We start from the raw sequence: 16247 nt of genomic DNA on the forward strand, positions 1-16247 counted from the left end.
AAGGGAGTGATGTGAGGAGTCAGGAGACTACCGGAAGTTTACTGTCTAGCTAGCCTGGTGTTTGCTGCAGAAAACAAAAGAGCCTCTACTTCAAACGAGGTAGACTCAAACGAAGTGGAAGGTGGGGGGGGGTCAACACTGGAGGTTTTCCTCTGTCCTCCACAGAAGCGCCATCGGCATGCTTTTACCAACACGCACGCACGCACCTGCTCCGAGCTGAGACTGCATTTCCCTCTCTGTGATTGGAAAAAGAAAGACTGATTTCCACAGAAGGATTCCCGAAGTCTTGAGCTGTCATGTTTGGCTCAGACAAGTGGAGTCTAAGATTGTAAAGAAAGATCATTCCAGGTCTCTCACTCCCTGAGGCTTCTATGAAAGGGTCCTGGAGGAGACACCCCGAGGAAAGTCCCTCCAGTTTCCAGGAGACTGGGATAGAGCGCTGCCCTCTAGTGGCCATTCACAGCGGCATTTCGTTGTCCCCAGCGCTCCCTCCTCTCGATGGCCACTGGAGCAGACAGACTCCCTAAAATAGAGGATCTGAAGGTTAAGGCCGAGTGTGTGAAAGGTAGACTCTGACACACAAGGAACCTATGGAAAACATTGAAAAACTTATTGTTCCTAAAAAAAAATTAGGAAATTCTGTCTAGTCGTTGCCCAGAAGGTAAATAAGGGGAGACAAAGCCAAGGTCGAAGAAGAAGGCAGTAAAATCATGCCAGTCACTAACAGATTCTTCGCTATCCTCTACGCAGTCTTTTCACTCGACTTCCATCCCCTTGGCCCTACAGAGAGACCCTGCCTGAACTTCCTGAGGTCCCATTTGTCGACCATCAGCCTTAGTTCCCCAGTGATCTGAGTCTTTTTTTTTTTTTTTGAGCCTGTCCTGGAACTAGCTCTTGTAGACCAGGCTGGTCTCGAACTCACAGAGATCTGCCTGCCTCTGCCTCCCAAGTGCTGGGATTAAAGGCGTGCGCCACCACTGCCCGGCTGAGTCTTTTTTGTTGCTGTTGTTATTGTTTGTTTTTGTTGAGGTATATATTTTTCTCCGCTTTCCTCTCTTCCTCTTCCCTCCACTTCTACCGTCTCCCATGGTCCCCAGGCTCCCAATTTACTCAGGAGACCTTGTCTTTTTCTACGTCCCATGTAGATTAGATTCATGTATGTCTCTCTTAGAGTCATCTTTGTTGTCTAGGTTCTCTGGGATTGTGAACCGTAGGCTGGTTTTTATTTGCTTTATGTCTAAAAGCCACTTATGAGTGAGTGCATATGATATTTGTCTTTCTGTGTCTGGGTTACCTCACTCAATATGATGTTTTCTAGATCCATCCATTTGCCTGCAAATTTCAAGATGTCATGGTCTTTTTCTGCTGTGTAGTACTTCATTGTGTAAATGTACCACATTTTCCTTATCCATTCTTCAGTCGATGGGCATTTACGTTGTTTCTAGTTTCTGGCTATGACAAAGTTGTCAGCAATCGCCACCAGAACAGGTCTAACTCCAAGCCAGGGACTTCTGCAGCAGGAGATCCAGACCAAGACTTACAGAAACCGATCAAAGCCAGCAGCCTAGGTCAAAGTAGAGACAGCAAACTCCAAGGGAGCAGACCAAAGCACAGGAGCACTGAGCTACCCCCAGGAACAAGAATAACCAACGGGGTAACTAGAACTGTGACACGAGGAACAACCATCTGAGCTTTGAATTCACTGGCACCTAGAAGATTATTCAACAGAATCTCAGACAGCCCCAACCACACCTATTAGAGGAAAAGATGAGTAGAAAAGATAAGATCACATGCTACACCACAAAAAGCAACACAACACCAGTAAAACCTAAAGACCTTACAAAAGTAAGACATGAACAACGAAATATGGATGAACCAGAAGAAAATGATCTAAAAATAACCTCAAGAGAATGTTTGAAATTCTTTTTTTTAAAGATTTATTTATTTATTATGCATACAACATTCCTTCCATGTGTGCCTGCAGGCCAGAAGAGGGCACCAGATCTCATTATAGATGGCTGTGAGCCACCATGTGGTTGCTGGGAATTGAACTCAGGACCTCTGGAAGAGCAGCCAGTGCTCTTAACCACTGAGCCATCTCTCCAGCCCCCATGTTTGAAACTCTTAAAGATGAAATGAGAAATTACCTTAAAGAAATGGAGGAAAAAACAAACAAAAAATTGGAAGATATCAGCAAATCACTTAAAGAAAACCAAGAAAAAGAACTCAAACATATAAAAGAAACCATTCAGGACTTGAAAACTGAGATAGAAAAAAATAAAGAAAATATAAGACAAGAGAATTATAGAAACAGAAATCATGAGGAAAAGAGCAGGAACCACAAACGCAAGTATGAACAACAGAATACAAGAAATAGAAGAGAGAATCTCAAGCGCTGAAGATAAAACAGAGGAAATAGACTCATCAGTTAAAGAAAACACTAAATCTAACAAAAGCTTAACCCAAAATATCCATGAAATATAAGACAACATAAAAAAGCCAAATCTTAGGATAATAGGTATAAAAGAAGGAGAAGTTCAACTCAAAGGCACAGAAAATTTATTTAACAAAGTCATAGAAGAAAGCTTTCCCTACCTAAAGAAAGATATGCCTATGAAGATACAAGAAGCTTACAGAACACCAAACAAACTGGATCAAAAAAAAAAGTCCTCTAGCCACATAATAATCAAAACACTAAACATACAGAGTAAAGAAAGAATATTAAGAGCTGCAAAGGAAAAAGGCCAGTAACATATAAAGGCAGACCTATCAGAATTACACTTGACTTCTCAGTGGAGACAATGAAAGCCAGAAGGTAATAGTCAAGCATTATGCAGACATTAAGAGACCACGGATGCCAGCACAGATTACTACCCCCAGCAAAACTGTCAATCACCATAAAATGAGAAAACAAGATATTCCGTGACAAATCTAGATTTCACCAATACCTAGCCACAAATCCAGCCCTACACAAAATACTAGAAGGAAAACTCCAAACCAAGGAAGATGGCTACACCAACAAAACACAGACAATTGATCATCTCATTACAGAAAATCCCGAAGAAGGAAAAAAATACACAAATTAACATCACCAACGATGAAAGCTAAATTAACAGGAGATAGCAACCACTGGTCATTAATATCCACTAATGTAAATGGACTCAACTCACCCATAAAAAGGCACAGGTTAACAGATTGGGTACAAAAACAGAATCCATCCCTCTTAAGCATAAAAGAAATTCATCTCAACCTCAAAGACAGACATCATCTCAGAGTAAAAGGTTCGTAAAAAACATACCAATCAAATAGAACTAAGAAACAATCAGGTGTAGCTATCCTAATATCGAACAAAATAGACTTTAAGCTAAAATCAGTCAAAAGAGACAAAGAAGGACATTTCATATTACTCACAGGAAAAATCCATCAAGAGGAAATTTCAATACTGAACATCTATGCCCCAAATACAAGGGCATCCTCCTTGTCAAAGAAACACTTCTAAAGCTTAAATCATATATTAAACCTCACACACTAATAGTGGGAGACTTCAACACTCCCCTCTCACCACTGGACAGGTCAATCAAAAAAATGAACAGAGAAATAAGAGAACTAACAGATGTTATGACTCAAATGGACTTAACAGACATCTATAGAATATTCCACCCACACAGAAAAGAATGTACCTTCTTCTCAGCACCTCATGGAACCTTCTCAAAAATTGACCACATACTCAGTAAAAAAACAAACCTCAACAAATACAAAAAAAATTAGAATAACCCAATGTACCCTTATCAGATCACCATGGTATAAAACTAGAAGTCAACAGCAACACTAATCCTAGAAAACCCACAAACACATGGAAATTAAACAATGCTCACCTGAATCATCAATGGTTAAAGGAAGAAATAAAGGGTGAAATTAAAGACTTCCTAAAATTCAATAAAAATGACCACACAACATACCCAAATTTATGGGACACAATGAAAGTAGTATTAAGAGACAAGTTCATAGCACTAAATGCCTACTTAAAGAAGCTGGGAAAATCCCATACTAATAAATTAACAGAACATTTGAAAACTTCAGAACAAAAAGAAGCAAACTCACATAAGAGAACTAGACGGCAGGAAATAATCAAATTGAGAGTTGAAATCAACAAAATAGAAACAAAGAAAATACAAAAAAAATCAATGCAACAAAGAGTTCTTTGAGAAAATCAACAAAATAGACAAACCTTTATCCAAACTAACCAAAAGGCTGAGAGAGAATATCCAAATTAACAAAATCAGAAACGAAAAGGGGGACATAATAACAGACATGGAGGAAATACAGAGGATCATCAGGTCATATTTTGAAAATCTGTACTCCACAAAATTGGAAAACTTAAAGGAAATTGACAACTTTCTGGATAAATATCATTTACCAAAATTAAATCAAGACCAGATAAGCAAATTAAACAGACCTATAACTGCTGAAGAAATAGAAACAGTCATCAAAAGTCTCCCAACCAAAAAAAGGCCAGGTTTCAGCTCAGAATTCTACAAAACTTCCAAAGAGGAACTAATACCAATACTCCTCAAATTATTCCATACAAGAGAAAGAGAGAGAACATTGCCAACCTTCTTTTTAATGAGGCTACAATTACCCTGATACCCAAAACCACAGAAAGACAATACTAAGAAAGAGAAATCTAAAACATAAAACTGTGTCTCAAAAAACAAACTGGGGAGGGGTAGCTGGAGAAATGGTTCAGTGGGTAAAAGCACTGGCTGCTCTTCTGGGGTTCAATTCCAGCGCCCACATGGTGGCTCACAACTATCTGTAACTCCAGTTCCAGGGGATCCAATGCTTTCTTCTCCTCCATGTGCACTGCACACACATGGTGCACATAACACAAGCAGGCAAATCTTTTAAAAAATTATTTCACTCTTTGTTAAATTCTCATTTTGTTTATGCATTCCTTTTCCAATACTGAGTCATCCTTTTGGGTGTCTTTAAGACAATTATTTAAATTGAAAATATTTCATTATTCTCTGTGAACTGCTGTATGGGTTGGGAATCAAGCTGAAGTCGTCTGGAAGAGCACCAAGTGTTCATAAATACTGAGCCATCTATCCAGGTCATTATCTAAAATCTCTTTTCCGGTAATACAGAAATCTCTTACTTAGGACCAGTTCCTGGAGATCTGTTGTGTTTATTTACCGGTGTCCTATTGCCTTTGGTGTGTGTGTGTGTGTGTGTGTGTGTGTGTGTGTGTGTATGCATGCACTCGTGCGCTCCTTGAAGACTTGTGCAAGGATCCACTCTTCTCTGAGTTGTGACAGTTGGGGATAGGAATCTTCAATCATTTTCTCTCCCCCCTCTTTAAAAAAACAAAACAAAGCAAAAAAAAAAAAAACAAAAAACAAAAAAAAAAAACCAGTCTCTCCCTGAAGCTGGGGCCCTCTGATTGGACAAGCTAGCCAGCAACCCCCAGGGATCTTCCTATCTCTGCCTCCCCGGTGCTGGTGCTGGTGCTACAAGTGTGTGTGACTGTGCCCAGCTATTTAGATGGGTTCTAGGGCGTCAGGACTCAGACCCTCAATGCTTATGCAGCAAGCATCCCTCCAACCCTCTGTGGCTTCTTTTTTTTTTAATGATGTATTTAACTTTATTTTATGTGTGAAGGTGTCAGATCTCGTGGAACTGCATTTTCAGACAGTTGTGAGCTGCCATGTGGGTGCTGGGAATTGAACCCGGGTCCTCTGGAAGAGCAGTCAGTGCTCTTAACCGCTGGGCCATCTCTCCAACCCCCTCTGTGGCTTCTTATCTGAACTCAGGCTTTCCCACAGTATTCCAGCTCATGGATAGATGTCGAACAGTTTACTGTGAAGTTGCTGCCATGTTATTGGCATCGCTCTTAGTCAGTGTCTCCTAAACCATGCCACTCTTGGGCGCTTCTGGGTCCAAACTTTTGGTAAATTTTATGAAAATTTGAACAGAGCGGCGGTGAACTTTCGTTTCTTTCTCCAGGGAGCTTCTCTTAAAGTGCTCTGGGCCACTCCTTCCTCTGAGGTCAAGTTTGTCCCAAATCTCAATGTTGTCATCACCGCAGGGAGATAGCCTTCTTGTCTCCTTGGACCAGAAGTTTCAGGCTCTCCCAAGATACTGAAGCTCTGATTTCCCACGTTGCTCTCCTTCCCGTCCCTCCAGCCCCATCGTTCTGAGACCCCCCACATTCCTCAGACAGCACAGTTGCGGCGAGAGGTGCTAACAAGACTCTGGGGTTTTAGCTCAAGCTAGACCCTTAAGTGGGCCCTGGGAAACCCATTAAGCATCTCTTTCAAAGATCTCTCCATTTTGAAAGAGGTTGGACTATCAGGGGAGTCAGAAGACGGAAGCTCGATAGGGCCAGTCTGCTTCTGTTTCTACAAAAGCCTTCCATGATCGATGTTGGTGTCTTATCACTCTGGTTTGCATTACTTTCCATTATATGTGTGTTTGTATTCGATGTGAACTTTGAAGAGTGGGTGCATTTCCAGGTGGGAAAATGACATTCGGATGTTAGGGGCGCGTGGGCAAGACCAGAGACACTGATGGTCAGGACATATGCACGTTATTGGGGAACTTGCTAATGACTGAGGTAGAACATGGAAGGGAGAGAACTTTAGAAGTAGCAGTGCTAAGTATCTCTTGTGATAGGTGGAGCTTAGAGATCTAGGCAGGACCCAAGTCACCTTCCTGATGCGAATCTGTGGTCCTTAGTGGGACCTCTCGTTATTGCCAGAGTCGGTAGGTGGGCTGTGGGCTGGCCAAGCAGGAGGCTAAGAGGTTTGCAATTCCAGGCCTTGTCTCCATACTCTGGTCATTCTGCTCCAGGCATGGCAGGGAAGGCACCATAGAGGATAGAGCGTGACTGCCAGGTTTTGATGTGCAAAGTTTCCAATAGAATTCCCCAATGGAGAGTCATGTTTCCTGAATTCCAGGGTAATCTCTCTATTCTCTCTCCCTCTCCCTCTTCCCCATCTCTCTTCTTTCTCACCTTTCCCTCCCAAACTCTCTCTAACCTCTTTCTTTCATTTTCCCTCTTCATTTCTCTCTGCCTCCCTGTTCTCCCATCCTGCTCGGCCCTTCCCCTCTTCCCTTCTCTGTTTCTTTCTCCTCTTTTCTCTTGATTTTTTCTTGATATCTTTAATCTTTCCCTCTCAAATCTGTCTCCTCCATCTTATCTTTTCCTCTTAAATTTCTCTCCTCATTTTCAATTCATCTCCTCTCTCCCAGTCTCCCCTCACCTCCCCCCTCTCGCTGTCTCTCTCTCTCTCTCTCTCTCTCTCTCTCTCTCTCTCTCTCTCTCTCTCTCTCTCTCTCTCACACACACACACACACACACACACACACACACACATTTTTCCTCCCAGCCCCTCTGTCTGTCTGTCTGTCTATCATCTATCATCTGTCTGTCTGTCTATATCTCTCAATCTCTCCCCCTTCATCCCCCATCTCTCTCCTCTGATCTTTTCCTATAAATCTCTCTGTGTCTCCCATCTGTACTCCTGCAGCCCAGAGCCCTCTGAGGCACCTGAGTTGGGCTGCTCCATCAATGGCATCCATCTCTAGTCCTCGTTTGCCTGGCTTGCTTTGTGTGCAGCCTGACATGGCACCTCCAGTTATGAGTCTCTTCAGACCTTCATCTCTTCGTCTCTCTGTGAACCTCAAAGTCTTCAGCTTTCTTTCATTCTCTGCTCATCTTCTCGGATGGAGAGACACAGGCACACGAGAGAGATACAAAGTGCAGCAAGCCCCCCTGCATAAGAGCAGATTTTGATATCAGCATCTGGAAAAAACCCTAGTGCAGGGAGAAGCTGTGTTGCTACCTTTTGATAAGTCACCCTCTCTGGTCTCAGCTTCCCTGCCTGTGAATCAATAATAATGCCTATTATGTAATTGCCTGCAGCATCACAAGCTGTGGCTATGTGGGAAGTGATAGTGTGTGTGTATAGCGCTCAGAGCACCATCCGTGCCTGTGACGGGTCAATAGCAGAAGCCATATCAATGTAGGAAGTGATAGCATGCGTGGATAGCGCTCAGAGCATCATCCATGCCTGTGACGGGTCAATAGCGGAAGCCATATCAATGTAGGAAGTGATAGCATGCGTGGATAGCGCTCAGAGCACCATCCATGCCTGTGACGGGTCAATTGTTGTAGCCATATCAATGTATGAAGTGATAGTGTGCATGGATAGAGGTAGCCACATCAACTGTGGTAGTATTCACTGTTCTCGCTCTGGTTTCCTGTCTGGCCAGTGTTTAGAGGGGATGAAGAGACATGGCCACTGAAGAGTGAGGTGGAAGTGATGTCGAGAGCCAGGAAACCATGGGACTGTGGGGATAGGAATGGGGTTGAGATGAAGGCTAGTCTCTCTCTCGCTCTCGCTCTATGTGTGTGTGTGTGTGTGTGTGTGTGTGTGTATGAAACCACACACATGACACAGTGTGCAAGTGGTGGTCAGAGGACAAAAGGTCAGCCCTCACCTTCCACCTTATTTTGAAGTAGGGTCTCCATTGCCCACCACTGCATACACCAGGCTATCTGACCTGCCAGCTCCTGTAAGTTCTCCTGTACCCAACTCCATCTCCCCACAGGAGCCCTGCAATTACGTATGCATGCTACGCATCTGACTTTTATATAGGATCTAGGGAATTGAACCCGGGTCCTCAGGCACACACAGCAAGTGATTTACCCATCTCCCTTATCCAGAGTTAGGGTATTAAATGCATCAGAGTTTTGGTGTGGGGGCAACAGGCGAATCGAATCTGAGTATGTTGCAAGTCTCTGCCCACCTTCTTTCTCTTTTCCACTACTTGCTCCATCTCCCCAGATAAGTATTTGCATCTAAAGTAGGATGTGGTAGTCAGGGAGCCAAGAGAAAGTCAAGCACATCTTAATGGGTTAGTCGCGTATGTTCTTTTCCCACCCGTTTATTTATGAGACAGGATTTCACCATGCAGCCCTAGCTGGTCTGGAACTTGATATATAGATGAAGTTGACTACAGACTCACAGAAATCTGCCTGCCTCTATCTCCAAAATGCTGGGATTAAAGGTGTGTTTCTCCATGCCCAGCTTTTCTTTTAATTTTTATTACATTTATTTGTTTATTTAGTGTGTGTGTGCGTGCGTGCGCATGCATGCGTGCCCGTGTGCACAAATACAAAAAGCACATGTTGCCGTCGGAGATCAGCTTCTGGGAGTCAGCTGTCTTTCTACAAGTGGGTCTCAGGGATTGAACTCAGGTCGACAGACTTGATGGTAAGCACTTTTACCCTGTTTTTTTTTTTTAATTCATTGGTATTTTCTAAACACAGGGACTCTTCTACCGGATGCGCCACAAGCATCATTTAAAACAATCACTGACACCACCCTGTGGGCCAAGGGTCCTGCTGATGTTTAAGACGAGAATCTCCCTGCGATCACTGATGGCTGACACCATCTCAATGGAATGTAGGTGAGTCCCAAAGCCCCATGAGACCCCTCGGGCGAGGACCCTGACACCTAGGGAGAGAACAGCACATAAGAGGACTGAGGGCTTGGCTCAGCTGGGGGAGTGCTTGTCTCGTGTACACAGAAACAAGGCATGGCAGCACATGCCTGCTGGGTCAGCTCTCAGAGAGGAAGAGGAGGGACGAGTTCAGAGTCATCTTCAATTATGTAGTGAATTCTAGGCCAACCTAGGCTACATGAGACCCCGTCTCAATAACAACACCACCACATCAAAAACCAAAGCTCTGACTCTAGTTCCAGAGTTGACTGTTACCCAAGGCTAGCCCAGGGCAGAATGCAGTGTGCACCAGCACAAGTGTAGACACCTACACACACTGAGACAAGTAGGAAGAGCCTTTGTTTTTAACGTTTATTATTCATTCGTGTGTGTGTGTGCACATGTGCACACTTGAGCACATGCTTGTCTGAGCTCACATATGTGCCATAGCACACGTGAAGGTCAGAGGACAACTTGCAAGGAGTTTTCCCCTCCCACCATGTGCGTCCTAGAGATTGAACTTGGGTCATCAGCCTTGGCAGCAAGTGGCTTTGCCTACAGAATCATCTCACAGGCCCGAAAGAGCCCTTGGGATAAGTACATTGCTCAGAAATACTTCTAAGATCTGTCCAAAAATGCCATCCAAGTTATGCTTAGATTAACACCCACTGCCAACGGACTTCTCTCTAAATCAAGACAATGTCTTCCCTCTTTTTTTTTCTTTTCTGGGGTACAGAAAATTGACTCATGTTAGGCAAGTGTCCCACCACTGAACAACAGTCCAAGTCTTCTGCTGATAAAATTATTCCCTTTAAAATGTCTTTCTAAGGACAGACTCTGGCTTACATAGTTACATAGTTACCTGTAGTTGGCCAGGTATTTGCTTTGTAGACCGAACAGGTCTGAACGCCCCAGAGATCTGCTTGCCTTTGCCTTGTCAGTCTTTGAATTAAAGAAGCATCGCACACCTTCAGAAAACTTCCATTTATTCCTCCTCGTGTGCAAGGTCAATAGGCAACTTGAGGACATCACTTCTCTCCTCCCTCTGTGTGGGTCCTAGGGATCAAACTTGGGTTGTTGGTCTTGGCAGCAGGCCCCATTACCCACTGAGCCACCTTGCTGTCTTCGCCGATGCTTTCGAGACAGGGCTTCATTATTGAGCCCAAACTGGCCTTGAACTCACAGTCCTCCTGCTTTAACCTTTCCAGTGCTGGCTTTTGCCACCGTGTCTTAATGTTTTTAGGATTTTTTGAGAAGCCTAAACCATCTTTAAAAAGAATAAGAGGAAGCTGGTTGAGTGCAGGCATTTAGTCCCAACACTCGGGAGGCAAAGACAGGTGGATTGCTGTAAATTTGAGGCCAACCTGGTCTACAGAGTGACTTCCAGAACAGTTTGTGCTACACACAGAAACCCTGTCTCAAAAATAATTAGAATAGAAGAATAGAATAGAATAGAATAGAATAGAATAGAATAGAATAGGATGAGGTCTGAAAAGAAAATTTGGTGGGTAAAATTTGTGCCACGAAAGAATGAGGACCCAAGTTCAGATCCCCAGCATTCCTGTAAAGCCAGGTGTGGCAGTGTGTGTCTGCAGCCCCAGGGCTGGGGAGGTGGACACGGGCTCACTGGCTGACCTGTCGTGGCCAAATCAGTGAGCGCTAGGTTCGGTGAGGTGGAGGGGTTGGAGAGATGGCTTAGTAGTGAAGAGCACTGACTGCGCCCAAGGGGGACAACCTCAGTTGCCAGCACACACATTCGGTGATCCACAGTTGCCTGTGACTCCAGCTTCAGGGGATCCAGCAGCCTCTTCCGGCCTCCTCACGCAGCCACACACAGGTGCACAGATTCACACGGAGACACAGAAACACAGAACTAATAAAATCTTTGTAAAAGAAGGGGGTTGTTGAGGAAGATCTCCAGGGTGACATACACACTCACACAGGCAAGTGCATGCACTCACACACACATAGTTTTTTAAAGACAATTTACAGCCAGGTGGTGGGTCTCTGAGTTCAAGGCCAGCCTGGTCTACAGAGCAAGTTCCAGGACAGGCAGAGAAACGCTGTCTCAAAAAGACTGAAAAAAAATAGAAGATGGTTTATTTTGGAAATAAAAACATAACCACAAACTTGATTTTTTTAAACAGTGCCATAAAATAGCAGACACAGAAGGGACAGAAAGACCCGACTCTCATTTTACAGTGGGTCCTGGACAGCATCTTGCAGTGAGAACCGGAAGGCTGACCTCAGGGTTCTCTGTGCAGCTGAGCTCTACGACACAACCGGTCCATCAGGAGCCTCCAGGGAGGAGAGGGGACATTGACTAATGACAGAAGACAGCCCCAGTGATGGTGGGACTTCACCTCAGCCTACTCCCTCGGGCTCATGGCGTTGAAGGTAGGTGGGTGAGCGCCTCTGAGGAAGCAGGAACTGGACCCGGCCAGCTGAGCTTCTCGAGGGAGATGAGCTTGAGTTGGCTGTGTGTGTGTGTGTGTGTGTGTGTGGTATATGCATGTTTGAGTGTACACAGGTACACCTGTGTGCATGCATGTGGACAACAGAGGTCGCCTCAACTGTGGTTCCTCAGCTGCCATCCACCTTGGGCTTTGTTTTGTTTGTTTGTTTGTGACAGGGTCTTTTGCTTGCCACGAACCCACCAACTAGGCTACGCTACCTGTCCAGTGCGCCTTAAGAATCCTATGTCTACCTCCCCAGGGCTGGGGCTACAGGTGTGTGTCACCACACCTGACTTAAAAAAAATGGGACCTGGGATTGAACTCAGGTCCTTGGGCTTACAGAATGATACTTTCCCATTTCTTCGGCCCATCTCTGAAGCCCCAGAACCTGAGTTTGTTTCCAAGGGGGGCTACAGACATGACTCTGTGGCAGAATGTTTGTTTGGCCTCTAAATATATTTCAGGCTCCTCAAAATATTAAACATATCTGGATGCAGTAGCATATATCTATACTCCCAATATTCAGGGGGCTGCAGCAGGAGGATTCAGAGCAATGGTTCTCAACCTTCCAAATGTTGCGACCCTTTAATACAGTTCCTCACGTTGTGATGACACCAACCACAAAATCATTTTTGTTGCTACTTCTAGTAATTCTGCTACTGTTATGAATTATAATGTAAATATCTGATTGTAAGATATCAGATATGTGACCCCTGTTAAAGTGTCATTTGACCCCCAAAGGGGTCACAACCCGTAGGTTGAGAATTACTGATTTAGAGACTCTACAGTGAGACCCTGTCTCAAAATTACCATCTCGTAGGGATGTCATCCAATGGTAGAACACTTGTCTAGGATTCAGAAAAGGTCCTGCGTTCTATCTGAAGCACAACAACAAAAAATGATGGTGGGTGGTGATGATGGTGATGATGAAGATGATAATGGAGATATGAAGGAAGATGTAAACGCATTGAGGGTAAGAAGAGGAAGCAGATAAGATGCATGTCACAGTTGACATGACCTTTGGCAACCGAGTGTGGAAATGGGTCAATTCTAGTAGTTTGGGGAGATGTTGAACAGGAAAGTGATTAGTTGCACATCCCAGCTAAAGCTGAAGGCCACATTGATGGGTGATGGGAAGTGCTAGGAACACGTTTAAGAAGAATCCAAAAAAAAGAAGAAGAATCCAGAAGAATCTGGAGCAATTACTGTAGGGAACAGTGAGGCCAGGGGCACTCTGAGGTCCAGGGCTGGAAACCCAAGCTGGGAAAATAACTAAGTGTGTGTGTGTGTGTGTGTGTGTGTGCGCGCGCGCGCGCGCACGCAATATAAACGTGTAAAGATTAAGGCTCAAATAACTGGTCACTCGACTTTCAGTAATTGAGCAAACCACACAGACATAGTTCAGACTGTCTGTCCCAGAAGGCTGAAGTTAGTGGTGTTGCTATGGCAACTGTAGCTTCAGAGAGTGGTGTCCAGAGAGCCTAGGGACAGATATGCAAGTACAGCAGACTTGGAGGTTGAATAGAACTTTTCCAGACAGTCTAGAGGTGTGTGTTGTTGTTGTTGTTGTTTTTATTTGTTTGTTTTGATGTTTTTAGGGTTTTTTTTTTGAGACAGGGTTTTATTTTGTTTTGTTTTTTGTTTGTTTGTTTTTTTGGTTGAGACAGGGTTTCTCTGTAGCTTTCAAGCCTATCCTGGAACTAGTCCTTGTAGACCAGGCTGGCTTCGAACACACGGAGATCCGCCTGTCTCTGCCTCCCGGGTGCTGGGATTAAAGGCATGTGCCACCACTACCTAGCTATTTTGTTTTGTTTTATTGGCAGTGCTGGGGATGGCATTCAGGGCCTCATGCCTTCTAGACAAGTGCTCTACCACAGAACCAGGCTCCCAGCCTATCACTAGGGGATTCTAGGCAGGTGCTCTACCACTGAGTCACACCCCAGCCCCTCGCTGGGGGATTCTAGGCAGGGGCTCTACCACTGAGACACACCCCAGCTCCTCACTGAGGGATTCTTGGCAGGGGCTCTACCACTGAGTCACACCCCAGCCCCTCGCTGGGGGATTCTAAGCAGGTACTCTACCACTGAGCCACACCCCAGCCCCTCGCTGGGGGATTCTAGGCAGGTGCTCTACCACTGAGCCACAATCCCCAGCCCCAGGGGATTCCAGATAAGTTCTATACTGCAGAACTATACGCTCAGCCAGAAAAATTCCAGATAGACACTACGAGGTCTCCAGGAAAATCCAGGAAGAAAACAGCAGGTGAAAAGATAGGGAGCGTGTGGGAATGTATACCTTCCAGCGTGGGTTATGGTGCTGAGAGGAGACTGATGAGCCATGAAGGATGAGGAGAGCTGAGGGAAGTGAACTCATCCTGAAAGCAAAGATGAGGTAATGAAGCAAGGACCTGACTTCTGCTCTGATAAAAACTCACTCTAGCTGGTGGTGAAGTCCTTAGAAGGACAACCAGTCTGGTGGTGCACACCTGTAAACCTAGCACTTGGGAGGCTGAGGCAGGAGGATCATGACATACAGAGACCTCATCTCAAAATAAAAAACAAAATAAAATAAATTGTGAAGTTGGGGAGATAACTCGGTCAGCAAAGTGCTTGTTTGCAAGTCTGAAGGCCTGAGTTCAAGTCTCAGAACCCACATTAAAGAGCTAGGCATAATGGCACAAGCCTACAGTGTCCAGGATGGGGGAGCTTACTGGCCAGGCAGTTTAACAGAATTTCCAAGCCCCGGGTTTAATGAGGGACCCTGACTGGAAAAATAAGATGAAGAGGGATTAAGGAAGCATGGAGTGAAGGGGAGGGCTCAGTCCTAAGACAGGTAGTGGCTTGGGGCCATTTATTGCTCATAAAGACCCTTGCAGTTACCAGGCGTCCTCAAGCCCCGTTGCCAGCACCAACACTGGGCAGCTCACAGTAGCCTGTAGCTCCATCTCCAGGGGATCCCGTGTCCTGTTCTGACTCCCATGGGGTATTCAAACGTAGATAGTAAAATAAAACGAACCATCACAGAGCGGGCTCTGGAGAGCTGATGCAGAGTCCTTGGGTCTGGGCGAAGATAAAGGCACCCGGATCTTGGGAGGAAGATGTCCACCTTGATACTCCCCTCTGGTTTGTCCTCCACCAGGCCCCAACACGAGCCACTGGTCTGAGCCCAACTGGACTGCACCGCAGGAATTTGTCATCCTAGGCTTCTCGGGGTGGCCCCCGGGCCTCCGCCTGCTGCTCTTCTCTCTCCTCTTGCCGCTCTACTTGGCCACCCTGGCTGGGAATCTGCTCATTCTGGGCCTGGCCCTGGCAGAACCCACTCTGCACACACCCATGTACTTCTTCTTAGGTTCTCTGTCTGCAGTTGAGGTGGCCTACACCCTGGTACTCACCCCACGGATGCTGGCTGGGTTTCTCCTGCCTCCCGGTGGCCAGGCGGTGGCGCCTTCTACCTGCGCGGCCCAAATGGGTCTCTTCGTGGCTCTGGGTGGCTCTGAGTGCCTGCTGCTGGCAGCCATGGCCTTGGACCGCTACCTGGCTATCTGCCGCCCTCTCTACTACCCTCAGCTCATGACCACTGGGCTCTGCTGGGCCCTTCTAGCTTCCTGTTGTGTGGGTGGCTCTGTCCTAGCCTTAGGTCTCACCACTGTTATATTCCAGCTGCCTTTCTGCCACGGCGGCCTTGTCAATCATGTCTTCTGTGACCTCCCAGCTGTGTTGGTTCTGGCCTGTGGGAACCGGAACCTTCAGGAACACGCGTTACTGGCAGCCTGCATGCTTCTGCTGGTGCTGCCCCTAATCCTTATCTTAATGTCCTACACCAGGGTACTGGTGGTCATCCTGGGGGTGGGGGATGGTGCTGGCCGCCGCAAGGCCTTCAACACTGTGGCGTCCCATCTCACGGTGGCTGTGCTCCACTATGGCTGTGCCACAGCCATGTATGCCAGACCCCTGAGTAGCCGCTCCCTGGAGGAAGATAAGCTCGTGTCCCTCATTTACATAAACCTCACACCGCTCTTGTACCCAGCCATCTATACACTGCGAAATCGGGACATGCAGGGCGCCCTCCAACGGGTAGTCAGCCAGAGGACGATGGGGGCGGTCCAGCAAGCTGATCCGGCCTAACTGTGGATGCCAGGTGTTACTGGAGGTGCTGATGGGAATCATGCCTCGCCACAGCCATCACCCATAACCTCCCCATCATCTGCCAGATGTAAACGTGGCGGTAGCATCAGAAGACCTCCAAACTGAACTTCAGACTAGCAACGCTTCTGCTCACGTT

Source organism: Microtus pennsylvanicus, chromosome 1 (genome assembly GCF_037038515.1).
Source record: "Microtus pennsylvanicus isolate mMicPen1 chromosome 1, mMicPen1.hap1, whole genome shotgun sequence".
NCBI lineage: Eukaryota > Metazoa > Chordata > Mammalia > Rodentia > Cricetidae > Microtus > Microtus pennsylvanicus.